A 17365-nucleotide genomic window follows, 5' to 3' on the forward strand; every position below is an offset into this window, starting at 1 on the left:
CCAATGCAGAACTCCACACAAATATGCCCTGAACCTGTACCCCTCCATAACCTCCCTGTCTCAATGGAACGTACCAATGCAGAACTACACACAAATATGCATTGAACCTGTACCCCTCCATAACCTCCCTGTCTCACTGGAACGCAAAAATGCCGAACTCCGCTCAAATATGTCCTGAACCTGTACCCTCCATAACCTCCCTGTCTGACTGGAATGTACCAATGCAGAACACCAAACAAATATGCCCTGAAACCATACCCGACCATAATCTCCCTGTCCAACAGGAACGTACCACTGCAGAACACCACACAAATATGCCCTGAACCTGTACCCGGCATAACCTCCCTGTCTCACTGGAACGTACCAATGCAGAACTACACACAAATATGCCCTGAACCTGTACCCCTCCATAACCTCCCTGTCTCACTGGAACGCAAAAATGCCGAACTCCTCTCAAATATGTCCTGAACCTGTACCCTCCATAACCTCCCTGTCTGACTGGAATGTACCAATGCAGAACACCAAACAAATATGCCCTGAAACCATACCCGACCATAATCTCCCTGTCCAACAGGAACGTACCACTGCAGAACACCACACAAATATGCCCTGAACCTGTACCCGGCATAACCTCCCTGTCTCACTGGAACGTACCAATGCAGAACTACACACAAATATGCCCTGGACCTGTACCCCTCCATAACCTCCCTGTCTCACTGGAACGCAAAAATGCCGAACTCCACTCAAATATGTCCTGAACCTGTACCCTGCATAACCTCCCTGTCTCACTGGAACGTTCCATTGCAGAACACCACAAAAATGTGCCCTGAACCTGTACCCCTCCATAACCACCCTGTCTCACTGGATCGTACCAATGCAGAACACCACACAAATATGCCCTGAAACTGTACCTATCCATAACCTCCCAGTCTCACTGGATCGTACCACTGCAGAACTCCACACAAATATGCATTGAACCTGTACCACTCCAAAACCTCCCAGTCTCACTGTAACGTACCAACGCAGAAATCCACACAAATATGCCCTGAACCTGTACCACTCCATAACCTCCCAGTCTCACTGTAACGTACCAATGCAGAACTCCACACAAATATACCCTGAACCTGTACTCCTCCATAAACTCCCTGTCTCACTGGAACGTACCAATGCTGTACTCCACACAAATATGCCCTGAACCTGTACCCCTCCGTAACCTCACTGTCTCACTGGAACGTACCAATGCAGAACTCCACAGAAACATGCCCTGAACCTGTACCCTCCATAACCACCCTGTCTCACTGGATCGTACCAATGCAGAACACCACACAAATATGCCCTGAAACTGTACCCGTCCATAACCTCCCAGTCTCACTGGAACGTACCACTGCAGAACTCCACACAAATATGCCCTGAACCTGTACCCTGCATAACCTCCCAGTCTCACGGGAACGTACCAATGCAGAACTCCACACAAATATGCCCTGAACCTGTACCCTCCATAACCTCACTGTCTCACTGGAACGTACCAATGCTGTACTCCACACAAATATGCCCTGAACCTGTACCCCTCCAAAACCTCACTGTCTCACTGGAACGTACCAATGCCGAACTCCACACAAACATGCCCTGAACCTGTACCCTCCATATCCTCATTGTCTCACTGGAACGTACCAATGCTGTACTCCACACAAATATGCCCTGAACATGTACCCGTCCATATTCTCCCTGTCTCAGTGGAACGTCCCATTGCAGAACTGCACATAAATATGCATTGAACCTGTACCCTCCATAACCTCCCTGTCTCACTGGAACGTACCACTGCAGAACTCCACACAAATTTGCCATGAACCTGTACCCTCCATAACCTCCTTGTCTGACTGGAAAGTACCAATGCAGAACTCCACACAAATATGCCCTGAAACCATACCTGACCATAATCTCCCTGTCTCACAGGAACGTACCACTGCAGAACTCCACACAAATATGCCCTGAACCTGTACCCTGCATAACCTCCCTGTCTCACTGGAACGTACCAATGCAGAACTACACACAAATATGCCCTGAACCTGTACCCCTCCATAACCTCCCTGTCTCACTGGAACGCACCAGTGCCGAACTCCACTCAAATATGCCCTGAACCTGTAGCCTGCATAACCTCCCTGTCTCACTGGAACGTACCATTGCAGAACACCACACAAATGTGCCCTGAACCTGTACCCCTCCCTAAGCACCCTGTCTCACTGGATCGTAACAATGCAGCACACCACACAAATATGCCCTGAAACTGTACCCGTCCATAACCTCCCTGTCTCACTGGAATGTACCAATGCAGAACTCCACCCAAATATGCCCTGAACCTGTATCCCTCCATAACCTCCCTGTCTCTCTGGAACATCCCACTGCAGAACTCCACACAAATATGCCCTGAAACTGTACCCCTCCATAACTCCCTGTCTCACTGGAACGTCCCAACGCAGAAATCCACACAAATATGCCCTGAACCTGTACCACTCTATAACCTCCCAGTCTCACTGTAACGTACTAATGCAGAGCTCCACACAAATATACCCTGAACCTGTACTCCTCCATAAACTCCCTGTCTCACTGGAACGTACCAATGCAGAACTCCACACAAATATGCCCTGAACATGTACCCTCCATAACCTCATTGTCTCACTGGAACGTACCAATGCTGTACTCCACACAAATATACCCTGAAACTGTACCCCTCCGTAACCTCACTGTCTCACTGGAACGTACCAATGCAGAACTCCACACAAACATGCCCTGAACCTGTACCCTCCATAACCACCCTGTCTCACTGGATCGTACCAATGCAGAACACCACACAAATATGCCCTGAAACTGTACTCGTCCATAACCTCCCAGTCTCACTGGAACGTACCACTGCAGAACTCCACACAAATATGCCCTGAACCTGTACCCTGCATAACCTCCCAGTCTCACTGGAACGTACCAATGCAGAACTCCACACAAATATGCCCTGAACCTGTACCCCTCCATAACCTCCCTGTCTCAATGGAACGTACCAATGCAGAACTACACACAAATATGCATTGAACCTGTCCCCTCCATAACCTCCCTGTCTCACTGGAACGTACCACTGCAGAACTCCACACAAATTTGCCATGAACCTGTACCCTCCATAACCTCCCTGTCTGACTGGAATGTACCAATGCAGAACACCAAACAAATATGCCCTGAAACCATACCCGACCATAATCTCCCTGTCCAACAGGAACGTACCACTGCAGAACACCACACAAATATGCCCTGAACCTGTACCCGGCATAACCTCCCTGTCTCACTGGAACGTACCAATGCAGAACTACACACAAATATGCCCTGAACCTGTACCCCTCCATAACCTCCCTGTCTCACTGGAACGCAAAAATGCCGAACTCCTCTCAAATATGTCCTGAACCTGTACCCTCCATAACCTCCCTGTCTGACTGGAATGTACCAATGCAGAACACCAAACAAATATGCCCTGAAACCATACCCGACCATAATCTCCCTGTCCAACAGGAACGTACCACTGCAGAACACCACACAAATATGCCCTGAACCTGTACCCGGCATAACCTCCCTGTCTCACTGGAACGTACCAATGCAGAACTACACACAAATATGCCCTGGACCTGTACCCCTCCATAACCTCCCTGTCTCACTGGAACGCAAAAATGCCGAACTCCACTCAAATATGTCCTGAACCTGTACCCTGCATAACCTCCCTGTATCACTGGAACGTTCCATTGCAGAACACCACAAAAATGTGCCCTGAACCTGTACCCCTCCATAACCACCCTGTCTCACTGGATCGTACCAATGCAGAACACCACACAAATATGCCCTGAAACTGTACCTATCCATAACCTCCCAGTCTCACTGGATCGTACCACTGCAGAACTCCACACAAATATGCATTGAACCTGTACCACTCCAAAACCTCCCAGTCTCACTGTAACGTACCAACGCAGAAATCCACACAAATATGCCCTGAACCTGTACCACTCCATAACCTCCCAGTCTCACTGTAACGTACCAATGCAGAACTCCACACAAATATACCCTGAACCTGTACTCCTCCATAAACTCCCTGTCTCACTGGAACGTACCAATGCTGTACTCCACACAAATATGCCCTGAACCTGTACCCCTCTGTAACCTCACTGTTTCACTGGAACGTACCAATGCAGAACTCCACACAAACATGCCCTGAACCTGTACCCTCCATAACCACCCTGTCTCACTGGATCGTACCAATGCAGAACACCACACAAATATGCCCTGAAACTGTACCCGTCCATAACCTCCCAGTCTCACTGGAACGTACCACTGCAGAACTCCACACAAATATGCCCTGAACCTGTACCCTGCATAACCTCCCAGTCTCACGGGAACGTACCAATGCTGAACTCCACACAAATATGCCCTGAACCTGTACCCTCCATAACCTCACTGTCTCACTGGAACGTACCAATGCTGTACTCCACACAAATATGCCCTGAACCTGTACCCCTCCAAAACCTCACTGTCTCACTGGAACGTACCAATGCCGAACTCCACACAAACATGCCCTGAACCTGTACCCTCCATATCCTCATTGTCTCACTGGAACGTACCAATGCTGTACTCCACACAAATATGCCCTGAACATGTACCCGTCCATATTCTCCCTGTCTCAGTGGAACGTCCCATTGCAGAACTGCACATAAATATGCATTGAACCTGTACCCTCCATAACCTCCCTGTCTCACTGGAACGTACCACTGCAGAACTCCACACAAATTTGCCATGAACCTGTACCCTCCATAACCTCCTTGTCTGACTGGAAAGTACCAATGCAGAACTCCACACAAATATGCCCTGAAACCATACCTGACCATAATATCCCTGTCTCACAGGAACGTACCACTGCAGAACTCCACACAAATATGCCCTGAACCTGTACCCTGCATAACCTCCCTGTCTCACTGGAACGTACCAATGCAGAACTACACACAAATATGCACTGAACCTGTACCCCTCCATAACCTGCCTGTCTCACTGGAACGCACCAGTGCCGAACTCCACTCAAATATGCCCTGAACCTGTAGCCTGCATAACCTCCCTGTCTCACTGGAACGTACCATTGCAGAACACCACACAAATGTGCCCTGAACCTGTACCCCTCCCTAAGCACCCTGTCTCACTGGATCGTAACAATGCAGCACACCACACAAATATGCCCTGAAACTGTACCCGTCCATAACCTCCCTGTCTCACTGGAATGTACCAATGCAGAACTCCACCCAAATATGCCCTGAACCTGTATCCCTCCATAAGCTCCCTGTCTCTCTGGAACATCCCACTGCAGAACTCCACACAAATATGCCCTGAACCTGTACCCCTCCATAACTCCCTGTCTCACTGGAACGTCCCAACGCAGAAATCCACACAAATATGCCCTGAACCTGTACCACTCTATAACCTCCCAGTCTCACTGTAACGTACTAATGCAGAGCTCCACACAAATATACACTGAACCTGTACTCCTCCATAAACTCCCTGTCTCACTGGAACGTACCAATGCAGAACTCCACACAAATATGCCCTGAACATGTACCCTCCATAACCTCATTGTCTCACTGGAACGTACCAATGCTGTACTCCACACAAATATACCCTGAAACTGTACCCCTCCGTAACCTCACTGTCTCACTGGAACGTACCAATGCAGAACTCCACACAAACATGCCCTGAACCTGTACCCTCCATAACCACCCTGTCTCACTGGATCGTACCAATGCAGAACACCACACAAATATGCCCTGAAACTGTACTCGTCCAGAACCTCCCAGTCTCACTGGAACGTACCACTGCAGAACTCCACACAAATATGCCCTGAACCTGTACCCTGCATAACCTCCCAGTCTCACTGGAACGTACCAATGCAGAACTCCACACAAATATGCCCTGAACCTGTACCCCTCCATAACCTCCCTGTCTCAATGGAACGTACCAATGCAGAACTACACACAAATATGCATTGAACCTGTCCCCTCCATAACCTCCCTGTCTCACTGGAACGTACCACTGCAGAACTCCACACAAATTTGCCATGAACCTGTACCCTCCATAACCTCCCTGTCTGACTGGAATGTACCAATGCAGAACACCAAACAAATATGCCCTGAAAACATACCCGACCATAATCTCCCTGTCCAAAAGGAACGTACCACTGCAGAACACCACACAAATATGCCCTGAACCTGTACCCGGCATAACCTCCCTGTCTCACTGGAACGTACGAATGCAGAACTACACACAAATATGCCCTGAACCTGTACCCCTCCATAACCTCCCTGTCTCACTGGAACGCAAAAATGCCGAACTCCACTCAAATATGTCCTGAACCTGTACCCTCCATAACCTCCCTGTCTGACTGGAATGTACCAATGCAGAACACCAAACAAATATGCCCTGAAACCATACCCGACCATAATCTCCCTGTCCAACAGGAACGTACCACTGCAGAACACCACACAAATATGCCCTGAACCTGTACCCGGCATAACCTCCCTGTCTCACTGGAACGTACCAATGCAGAACTACACACAAATATGCCCTGAAACTGTACCTATCCATAACCTCCCAGTCTCACTGGATCGTACCACTGCAGAACTCCACACAAATATGCATTGAACCTGTACCCTCCATAACCTCCCTGTCTCACTGGAAAGTACCAATGCAGAACTCCACACAAATATACCCTGAACCTGTACCCGTCCATAACCTCCCTGTCTCACTGGAACGTCCCACTGCAGAACTCAACACAAATATGCCCTGAAGCTGTACCCTCCATAACCTCCCTGTCTCACTGGAATGTACCAATGCAGAACTACACACAAATATGCCCCGAACCTGTACCCCTCCATAACCTCACTGTCTCACTGGAACGTACCAATGCAGAACTCCACACAAATATGCAATGAACCTGTACCCCTCCATAACCTCCCTGTCTCTCTGGATCGTACCAATGCAGAACTCCACACAAATATGCCCTGAACCTGTACCCCTCATTACCTCCCTGTCTCACTGGAACGTCCCAACGCAGAACTCCACACAAATATGCCCTGAACCTGTACTCCTCCATAACCTCATTGTCTCACTGGAACGTACCAATGCTGTACTCCACACAAATATGCCCTGAACCTGTACCCCTCCGTAACCTCCCTGTCTCTCTGGATCGTACCAATGCAGAACTCCACACAAATATGCCCTGAACCTGTTCCCCTCATTACCTCCCTGTCTCACTGGAACGTCCCAACGCAGAACTCCACACAATTATGCCCTGAACCTGTACCCCTCCATAACCTCCCTGTCTCTCTGGATCGTACCAATGCAGAACTCCACACAAATATGCCCTGAACCTGTACCCCTCATTACCTCCCTGTCTCACTGGAACGTCCCAACGCAGAACTCCACACAATTATGCCCTGAACCTGTACCCTCCATAACCTCATTGTCTCACTGGAACGTACCAATGCTGTACTCCACACAAATATGCCCTGAACCTGTACCCCTCCGTAACCTCACTGTCTCACTGGAACGTACCAATGCAGAACTCCACACAAACATGACCTGAACCTGTACCCTCCATAACCACCCAGTCTCACTGGATCATACCAATGCAGAACACCACACAAATATGCCCTGAAACTGTACCCGTCCATAACCTCCCAGTCTCACTGGAACGTACCACTGCAGAACTCCACACAAATATGCTCTGAACCTGTACCCTGCATAACCTCCCAGTCTCACTGGAACGTACCAATGCAGAACTCCACACAAATATGCCCTGAACCTGTACCCCTCCATAACCTCCCTGTCTCACTGGATCGTACCAATGCAGAACTCCACACAAATATGCCCTGAACCTGTACCCCTCATTACCTCCCTGTCTCACTGGAACGTCCCAACGCAGAACTCCACACAAATATGCCCTGAACCTGTACTCCTCCATAACCTCATTGTCTCACTGGAACGTACCAATGCTGTACTCCACACAAATATGCCCTGAACCTGTACCCCTCCGTAACCTCCCTGTCTCTCTGGATCGTACCAATGCAGAACTCCACACAGATATGCCCTGAACCTGTACCCCTCATAACCTCATTGTCTCACTGGAACGTACCAATGCAGAACTCCACACAAATATGCCCTGAACCTGTACCCCTCCATAGCCTCCCTGTCTCTCTGGATCGTACCAATGCAGAACTCCACTCAAATATGCCCTGAACCTCTACCCCTCCATAGCCTCCCTGTCTCTCTGGATCGTACCAATGCAGAACTCCACTCAAATATGCCCTGAACCTGTACCCCTCCATAGCCTCCCTGTCTCTCTGGATCGTACCAATGCAGAACTCCACTCAAATATGCCCTGAACCTGTACCCCTCCATAACCTCCCTGTCTCACTGGAACGCAAAAATGCCGAACTCCTCTCAAATATGTCCTGAACCTGTACCCTCCATAACCTCCCTGTCTGACTGGAATGTACCAATGCAGAACACCAAACAAATATGCCCTGAAACCATACCCGACCATAATCTCCCTGTCCAACAGGAACGTACCACTGCAGAACACCACACAAATATGCCCTGAACCTGTACCCGGCATAACCTCCCTGTCTCACTGGAACGTACCAATGCAGAACTACACACAAATATGCCCTGGACCTGTACCCCTCCATAACCTCCCTGTCTCACTGGAACGCAAAAATGCCGAACTCCACTCAAATATGTCCTGAACCTGTACCCTGCATAACCTCCCTGTCTCACTGGAACGTTCCATTGCAGAACACCACAAAAATGTGCCCTGAACCTGTACCCCTCCATAACCACCCTGTCTCACTGGATCGTACCAATGCAGAACACCACACAAATATGCCCTGAAACTGTACCTATCCATAACCTCCCAGTCTCACTGGATCGTACCACTGCAGAACTCCACACAAATATGCATTGAACCTGTACCACTCCAAAACCTCCCAGTCTCACTGTAACGTACCAACGCAGAAATCCACACAAATATGCCCTGAACCTGTACCACTCCATAACCTCCCAGTCTCACTGTAACGTACCAATGCAGAACTCCACACAAATATACCCTGAACCTGTACTCCTCCATAAACTCCCTGTCTCACTGGAACGTAACAATGCTGTACTCCACACAAATATGCCCTGAACCTGTACCCCTCCGTAACCTCACTGTCTCACTGGAACGTACCAATGCAGAACTCCACACAAACATGCCCTGAACCTGTACCCTCCATAACCACCCTGTCTCACTGGATCGTACCAATGCAGAACACCACACAAATATGCCCTGAAACTGTACCCGTCCATAACCTCCCAGTCTCACTGGAACGTACCACTGCAGAACTCCACACAAATATGCCCTGAACCTGTACACTGCATAACCTCCCAGTCTCACGGGAACGTACCAATGCAGAACTCCACACAAATATGCCCTGAACCTGTACCCTCCATAACCTCACTGTCTCACTGGAACGTACCAATGCTGTACTCCACACAAATATGCCCTGAACCTGTACCCCTCCAAAACCTCACTGTCTCACTGGAACGTACCAATGCCGAACTCCACACAAACATGCCCTGAACCTGTACCCTCCATATCCTCATTGTCTCACTGGAACGTACCAATGCTGTACTCCACACAAATATGCCCTGAACATGTACCCGTCCATATTCTCCCTGTCTCAGTGGAACGTCCCATTGCAGAACTGCACATAAATATGCATTGAACCTGTACCCTCCATAACCTCCCTGTCTCACTGGAACGTACCACTGCAGAACTCCACACAAATTTGCCATGAACCTGTACCCTCCATAACCTCCTTGTCTGACTGGAAATCACCAATGCAGAACTCCACACAAATATGCCCTGAAACCATACCTGACCATAATATCCCTGTCTCACAGGAACGTACCACTGCAGAACTCCACACAAATATGCCCTGAACCTGTACCCTGCATAACCTCCCTGTCTCACTGGAACGTACCAATGCAGAACTACACACAAATATGCCCTGAACCTGTACCCCTCCATAACCTGCCTGTCTCACTGGAACGCACCAGTGCCGAACTCCACTCAAATATGCCCTGAACCTGTAGCCTGCATAACCTCCCTGTCTCACTGGAACGTACCATTGCAGAACACCACACAAATGTGCCCTGAACCTGTACCCCTCCCTAAGCACCCTGTCTCACTGGATCGTAACAATGCAGCACACCACACAAATATGCCCTGAAACTGTACCCGTCCATAACCTCCCTGTCTCACTGGAATGTACCAATGCAGAACTCCACACAAATATGCCCTGAACCTGTATCCCTCCATAACCTCCCTGTCTCTCTGGAACATCCCACTGCAGAACTCCACACAAATATGCCCTGAACCTGTACCCCTCCATAACTCCCTGTCTCACTGGAACGTCCCAACGCAGAAATCCACACAAATATGCCCTGAACCTGTACCACTCTATAACCTCCCAGTCTCACTGTAACGTACTAATGCAGAGCTCCACACAAATATACACTGAACCTGTACTCCTCCATAAACTCCCTGTCTCACTGGAACGTACCAATGCAGAACTCCACACAAATATGCCCTGAACATGTACCCTCCATAACCTCATTGTCTCACTGGAACATACCAATGCTGTACTCCACACAAATATACCCTGAAACTGTACCCCTCCGTAACCTCACTGTCTCACTGGAACGTACCAATGCAGAACTCCACACAAACATGCCCTGAACCTGTACCCTCCATAACCACCCTGTCTCACTGGATCGTACCAATGCAGAACACCACACAAATATGCCCTGAAACTGTACTCGTCCAGAACCTCCCAGTCTCACTGGAACGTACCACTGCAGAACTCCACACAAATATGCCCTGAACCTGTACCCTGCATAACCTCCCAGTCTCACTGGAACGTACCAATGCAGAACTCCACACAAATATGCCCTGAACCTGTACCCCTCCATAACCTCCCTGTCTCAATGGAACGTACCAATGCAGAACTACACACAAATATGCATTGAACCTGTCCCCTCCATAACCTCCCTGTCTCACTGGAACGTACCACTGCAGAACTCCACACAAATTTGCCATGAACCTGTACCCTCCATAACCTCCCTGTCTGACTGGAATGAACCAATGCAGAACACCAAACAAATATGCCCTGAAACCATACCCGACCATAATCTCCCTGTCCAACAGGAACGTACCACTGCAGAACACCACACAAATATGCCCTGAACCTGTACCCGGCATAACCTCCCTGTCTCACTGGAACGTACCAATGCAGAACTACACACAAATATGCCCTGAAACTGTACCTATCCATAACCTCCCAGTCTCACTGGATCGTACCACTGCAGAACTCCACACAAATATGCATTGAACCTGTACCCTCCATAACCTCCCTGTCTCACTGGAAAGTACCAATGCAGAACTCCACACAAATATACCCTGAACCTGTACCCTCCATAACCTCATTGTCTCACTGGAACGTACCAATGCTGTACTCCACACAAATATGCCCTGAACCTGTACCCCTCCATAACCTCACTGTCTCACTGGAATTTACCAATGCAGAACTCCACACAAACATGCCCTGAACCTGTACCCTCCATATCCTCATTGTCTCACTGGAACGTACCAATGCTGTACTCCACACAAATATGCCCTGAACATGTACCCGTCCATATTCTCCCTGTCTCAGTGGAACGTCCCATTGCAGAACTCCACATAAATATGCATTGAACCTGTACCCTCCATAACCTCCTTGTCTGACTGGAAAGTACCAATGCAGAACTCCACACAAATATGCCCTGAAACCATACCTGACCATAATCTCCCTGTCTCACAGGAACGTACCACTGCAGAACTCCACACAAATATGCCCTGAACCTGTACCCTGCATAACCTCCCTGTCTCACTGGAACGTACGAATGCAGAACTACACACAAATATGCCCTGAACCTGTACCCCTCCATAACCTCCCTGTCTCACTGGAACGCAAAAATGCCGAACTCCTCTCAAATATGTCCTGAACCTGTACCCTCCATAACCTCCCTGTCTGACTGGAATGTACCAATGCAGAACACCAAACAAATATGCCCTGAAACCATACCCGACCATAATCTCCCTGTCCAACAGGAACGTACCACTGCAGAACACCACACAAATATGCCCTGAACCTGTACCCGGCATAACCTCCCTGTCTCACTGGAACGTACCAATGCAGAACTACACACAAATATGCCCTGAAACTGTACCTATCCATAACCTCCCAGTCTCACTGGATCGTACCACTGCAGAACTCCACACAAATATGCATTGAACCTGTACCCTCCATAACCTCCCTGTCTCACTGGAAAGTATCAATGCAGAACTCCACACAAATATACCCTGAACCTGTACCCGTCCATAACCTCCCTGTCTCACTGGAACGTCCCACTGCAGAACTCAACACAAATATGCCCTGAAGCTGTACCCTCCATAACCTCCCTGTCTCACTGGAACGTACCAATGCAGAACTCCACACAAATATGCAATGAACCTGTACCCCTCCATAACCTCCCTGTCTCTCTGGATCGTACCAATGCAGAACTCCACACAAATATGCCCTGAACCTGTACCCCTCATTACCTCCCTGTCTCACTGGAACGTCCCAACGCAGAACTCCACACAAATATGCCCTGAACCTGTACTCCTCCATAACCTCATTGTCTCACTGGAACGTACCAATGCTGTACTCCACACAAATATGCCCTGAACCTGTACCCCTCCGTAACCTCCCTGTCTCTCTGGATCGTACCAATGCAGAACTCCACACAAATATGCCCTGAACCTGTTCCCCTCATTACCTCCCTGTCTCACTGGAACGTCCCAACGCAGAACTACACACAATTATGCCCTGAACCTGTACCCCTCCATAACCTCCCTGTCTCTCTGGATCGTACCAATGCAGAACTCCACACAAATATGCCCTGAACCTGTACCCCTCATTACCTCCCTGTCTCACTGGAACGTCCCAACGCAGAACTCCACACAATTATGCCCTGAACCTGTACCCTCCATAACCTCATTGTCTCACTGGAACGTACCAATGCTGTACTCCACACAAATATGCCCTGAACCTGTACCCCTCCGTAACCTCACTGTCTCACTGGAACGTACCAATGCAGAACTCCACACAAACATGACCTGAACCTGTACCCTCCATAACCACCCAGTCTCACTGGATCATACCAATGCAGAACACCACACAAATATGCCCTGAAACTGTACCCGTCCATAACCTCCCAGTCTCACTGGAACGTACCACTGCAGAACTCCACACAAATATGCCCTGAACCTGTACCCTGCATAACCTCCCAGTCTCACTGGAACGTACCAATGCAGAACTCCACACAAATATGCCCTGAACCTGTACCCCTCCATAACCTCCCTGTCTCACTGGATCGTACCAATGCAGAACTCCACACAAATATGCCCTGAACCTGTACCCCTCATTACCTCCCTGTCTCACTGGAACGTCCCAACGCAGAACTCCACACAAATATGCCCTGAACCTATACTCCTCCATAACCTCATTGTCTCACTGGAACGTACCAATGCTGTACTCCACACAAATATGCCCTGAACCTGTACCCCTCCGTAACCTCCCTGTCTCTCTGGATCGTACCAATGCAGAACTCCACACAAATATGCCCTGAACCTGTACACCTCATAACCTCATTGTCTCACTGGAACGTACCAATGCAGAACTCCACACAAATATGCCCTGAACCTGTACCCCTCCATAACCTCCCTGTCTCTCTGGATCGTACCAATGCAGAACTCCACACAAATATGCCCTGAACCTGTACCCCTCATTACCTCCCTGTCTCACTGGAACGTCCCAACGCAGAACTCCACACAATTATGCCCTGAACCTGTACCCTCCATAACCTCATTGTCTCACTGGAACGTACCAATGCTGTACTCCACACAAATATGCCCTGAACCTGTACCCCTCCGTAACCTCACTGTCTCACTGGAACATACCAATGCAGAACTCCACACAAACATGCCCTGAACCTGTACCCTCCAAAACCACCCTGTCTCACTGGATCATACCAATGCAGAACACCACACAAATATGCCCTGAAACTGTACCCGTCCATAACCTCCCAGTCTCACTGGAACGTACCACTGCAGAACTCCACACAAATATGCCCTGAACCTGTACCCTGCATAACCTCCCAGTCTCACTGGAACGTACCAATGCAGCACTCCACACAAATATGCCCTGAACCTGTACCCCTCCGTAACCTCCCTGTCTCACTGGAACGTACCAATGCAGAACTCCACACAAATATGCCCTGAACCTGTACCCTCCATAACCTCATTGTCTCACTGGAACGTACCAATGCTGTACTCCACACAAATATGCCCTGAACCTGTACCCCTCCATAACCTCACTGTCTCACTGGAATTTACCAATGCAGAACTCCACACAAACATGCCCTGAACCTGTACCCTCCATATCCTCATTGTCTCACTGGAACGTACCAATGCTGTACTCCACACAAATATGCCCTGAACATGTACCCGTCCATATTCTCCCTGTCTCAGTGGAACGTCCCATTGCAGAACTCCACATAAATATGCATTGAACCTGTACCCTCCATAACCTCCTTGTCTGACTGGAAAGTACCAATGCAGAACTCCACACAAATATGCCCTGAAACCATACCTGACCATAATCTCCCTGTCTCACAGGAACGTACCACTGCAGAACTCCACACAAATATGCCCTGAACCTGTACCCTGCATAACCTCCCTGTCTCACTGGAACGTACCAATGCAGAACTACACACAAATATGCCCTGAACCTGTACCCCTCCATAACATCCCTGTCTCACTGGAACGCACCAATGCCGAACTCCACTCAAATATGCCCTGAACCTGTAGCCTGCATAACCTCCCTGTCTCACTGGAACGTACCATTGCAGAACACCACACAAATGTGCCCTGAACCTGTACCCCTCCATAACCACCCTGTCTCACTGGATCGTACCAATGCAGAACACCACACAAATATGCCCTGAAACTGTACCCGTCCATAACCTCCCTGTCTCACTGGAATGTACCAATGCAGAACTCCACCCAAATATGCCCTGAACCTGTATCCCTCCATAACCTCCCTGTCTCACTGGAACATCCCACTGCAGAACTCCACACAAATATGCCCTGAACCTGTACCCTGCATAACCTCCCTGTCTCACTGGAACGTACCAATGCAGAACTACACAAAAATATGCCCTGAACCTGTACCCCTCCATAACCTCCCTGTCTCACTGGAACGCACCAATGCTGAACTCCACTCAAATATGCCCTGTACCTGTACCCTGCATAACCTCCCTGTCTCACTGGAACGTTCCATTGCAGAACACCACACAAATATGCCCTGAATCTGTACCCGTCCATTACCTCCCTGTCTCACTGGAACGTCCCACTGCAGAACTACACACAAATATGCCCTGAACCTGTACCCTCCATAACCTCCCTGTCTCACTGGAACGTACCACTGCAGAACACCACACAAATGTGCCCTGAACCTGTACCCCTCCATAACCACCCTGTCTCACTGGAACGTACCAATGCAGAACTCCACACAAATATGCCCTGAACCTGTACCCTGCATAACCACCCTGTCTCACTGGAACGTACCAATGCAGAACTCCACACAAATATGCCCTGAACCTGTACCCTGCATAACCACCCTGTCTCACTGGAACGTACCAATGCAGAACTACACACAAATATGCCCTGAAACTGTACCCCTCCATAACCTCCCTGTCTCACTGGAACGTACCAATGCAGAACTCCACACAAATATGCCCTGATCCTGTACCCTGCATAACCACCCTGTCTCACTGGAACGTACCAATGCAGAACTACACACAAATATGCCCTGAACCTGTACCCCTCATTACCTCCCTGTCTCACTGGAACGTCCCAACGCAGAACTCCACACAAATATGCCCTGAACCTGTACTCCTCCATAACCTCATTGTCTCACTGGAACGTACCAATGCTGTACTCCACACAAATATGCCCTGAACCTGTACCCCTCCGTAACCTCCCTGTCTCTCTGGATCGTACCAATGCAGAACTCCACACAAATATGCCCTGAACCTGTTCCCCTCATTACCTCCCTGTCTCACTGGAACGTCCCAACGCAGAACTCCACACAATTATGCCCTGAACCTGTACCCCTCCATAACCTCCCTGTCTCTCTGGATCGTACCAATGCAGAACTCCACACAAATATGCCCTGAAACTGTACCCCTCATTACCTCCCTGTCTCACTGGAACGTCCCAACGCAGAACTCCACACAATTATGCCCTGAACCTGTACCCTCCATAACCTCATTGTCTCACTGGAACGTACCAATGCTGTACTCCACACAAATATGCCCTGAACCTGTACCCCTCCGTAACCTCACTGTCTCACTGGAACGTACCAATGCAGAACTCCACACAAACATGACCTGAACCTGTACCCTCCATAACCACCCAGTCTCACTGGATCATACCAATGCAGAACACCACACAAATATGCCCTGAAACTGTACCCGTCCATAACCTCCCAGTCTCACTGGAACGTACCACTGCAGAACTCCACACAAATATGCTCTGAACCTGTACACTGCATAACCTCCCAGTCTCACTGGAACGTACCAATGCAGAACTCCACACAAATATGCCCTGAACCTGTACCCCTCCATAACCTCCCTGTCTCACTGGATCGTACCAATGCAGAACTCCACACAAATATGCCCTGAACCTGTACCCCTCATTACCTCCCTGTCTCACTGGAACGTCCCAACGCAGAACTCCACACAAATATGCCCTGAACCTGTACTCCTCCATAACCTCATTGTCTCACTGGAACGTACCAATGCTGTACTCCACACAAATATGCCCTGAACCTGTACCCCTCCGTAACCTCCCTGTCTCTCTGGATCGTACCAATGCAGAACTCCACACAGATATGCCCTGAACCTGTACCCCTCATAACCTCATTGTCTCACTGGAACGTACCAATGCAGAACTCCACACAAATATGCCCTGAACCTGTACCCCTCCATAGCCTCCCTGTCTCTCTGGATCGTACCAATGCAGAACTCCACTCAAATATGCCCTGAACCTCTACCCCTCCATAGCCTCCCTGTCTCTCTGGATCGTACCAATGCAGAACTCCACTCAAATATG

The sequence above is a fragment of the Hemitrygon akajei genome, unplaced genomic scaffold (assembly GCF_048418815.1).
Source record: "Hemitrygon akajei unplaced genomic scaffold, sHemAka1.3 Scf000117, whole genome shotgun sequence".
Lineage (NCBI taxonomy): Eukaryota > Metazoa > Chordata > Chondrichthyes > Myliobatiformes > Dasyatidae > Hemitrygon > Hemitrygon akajei.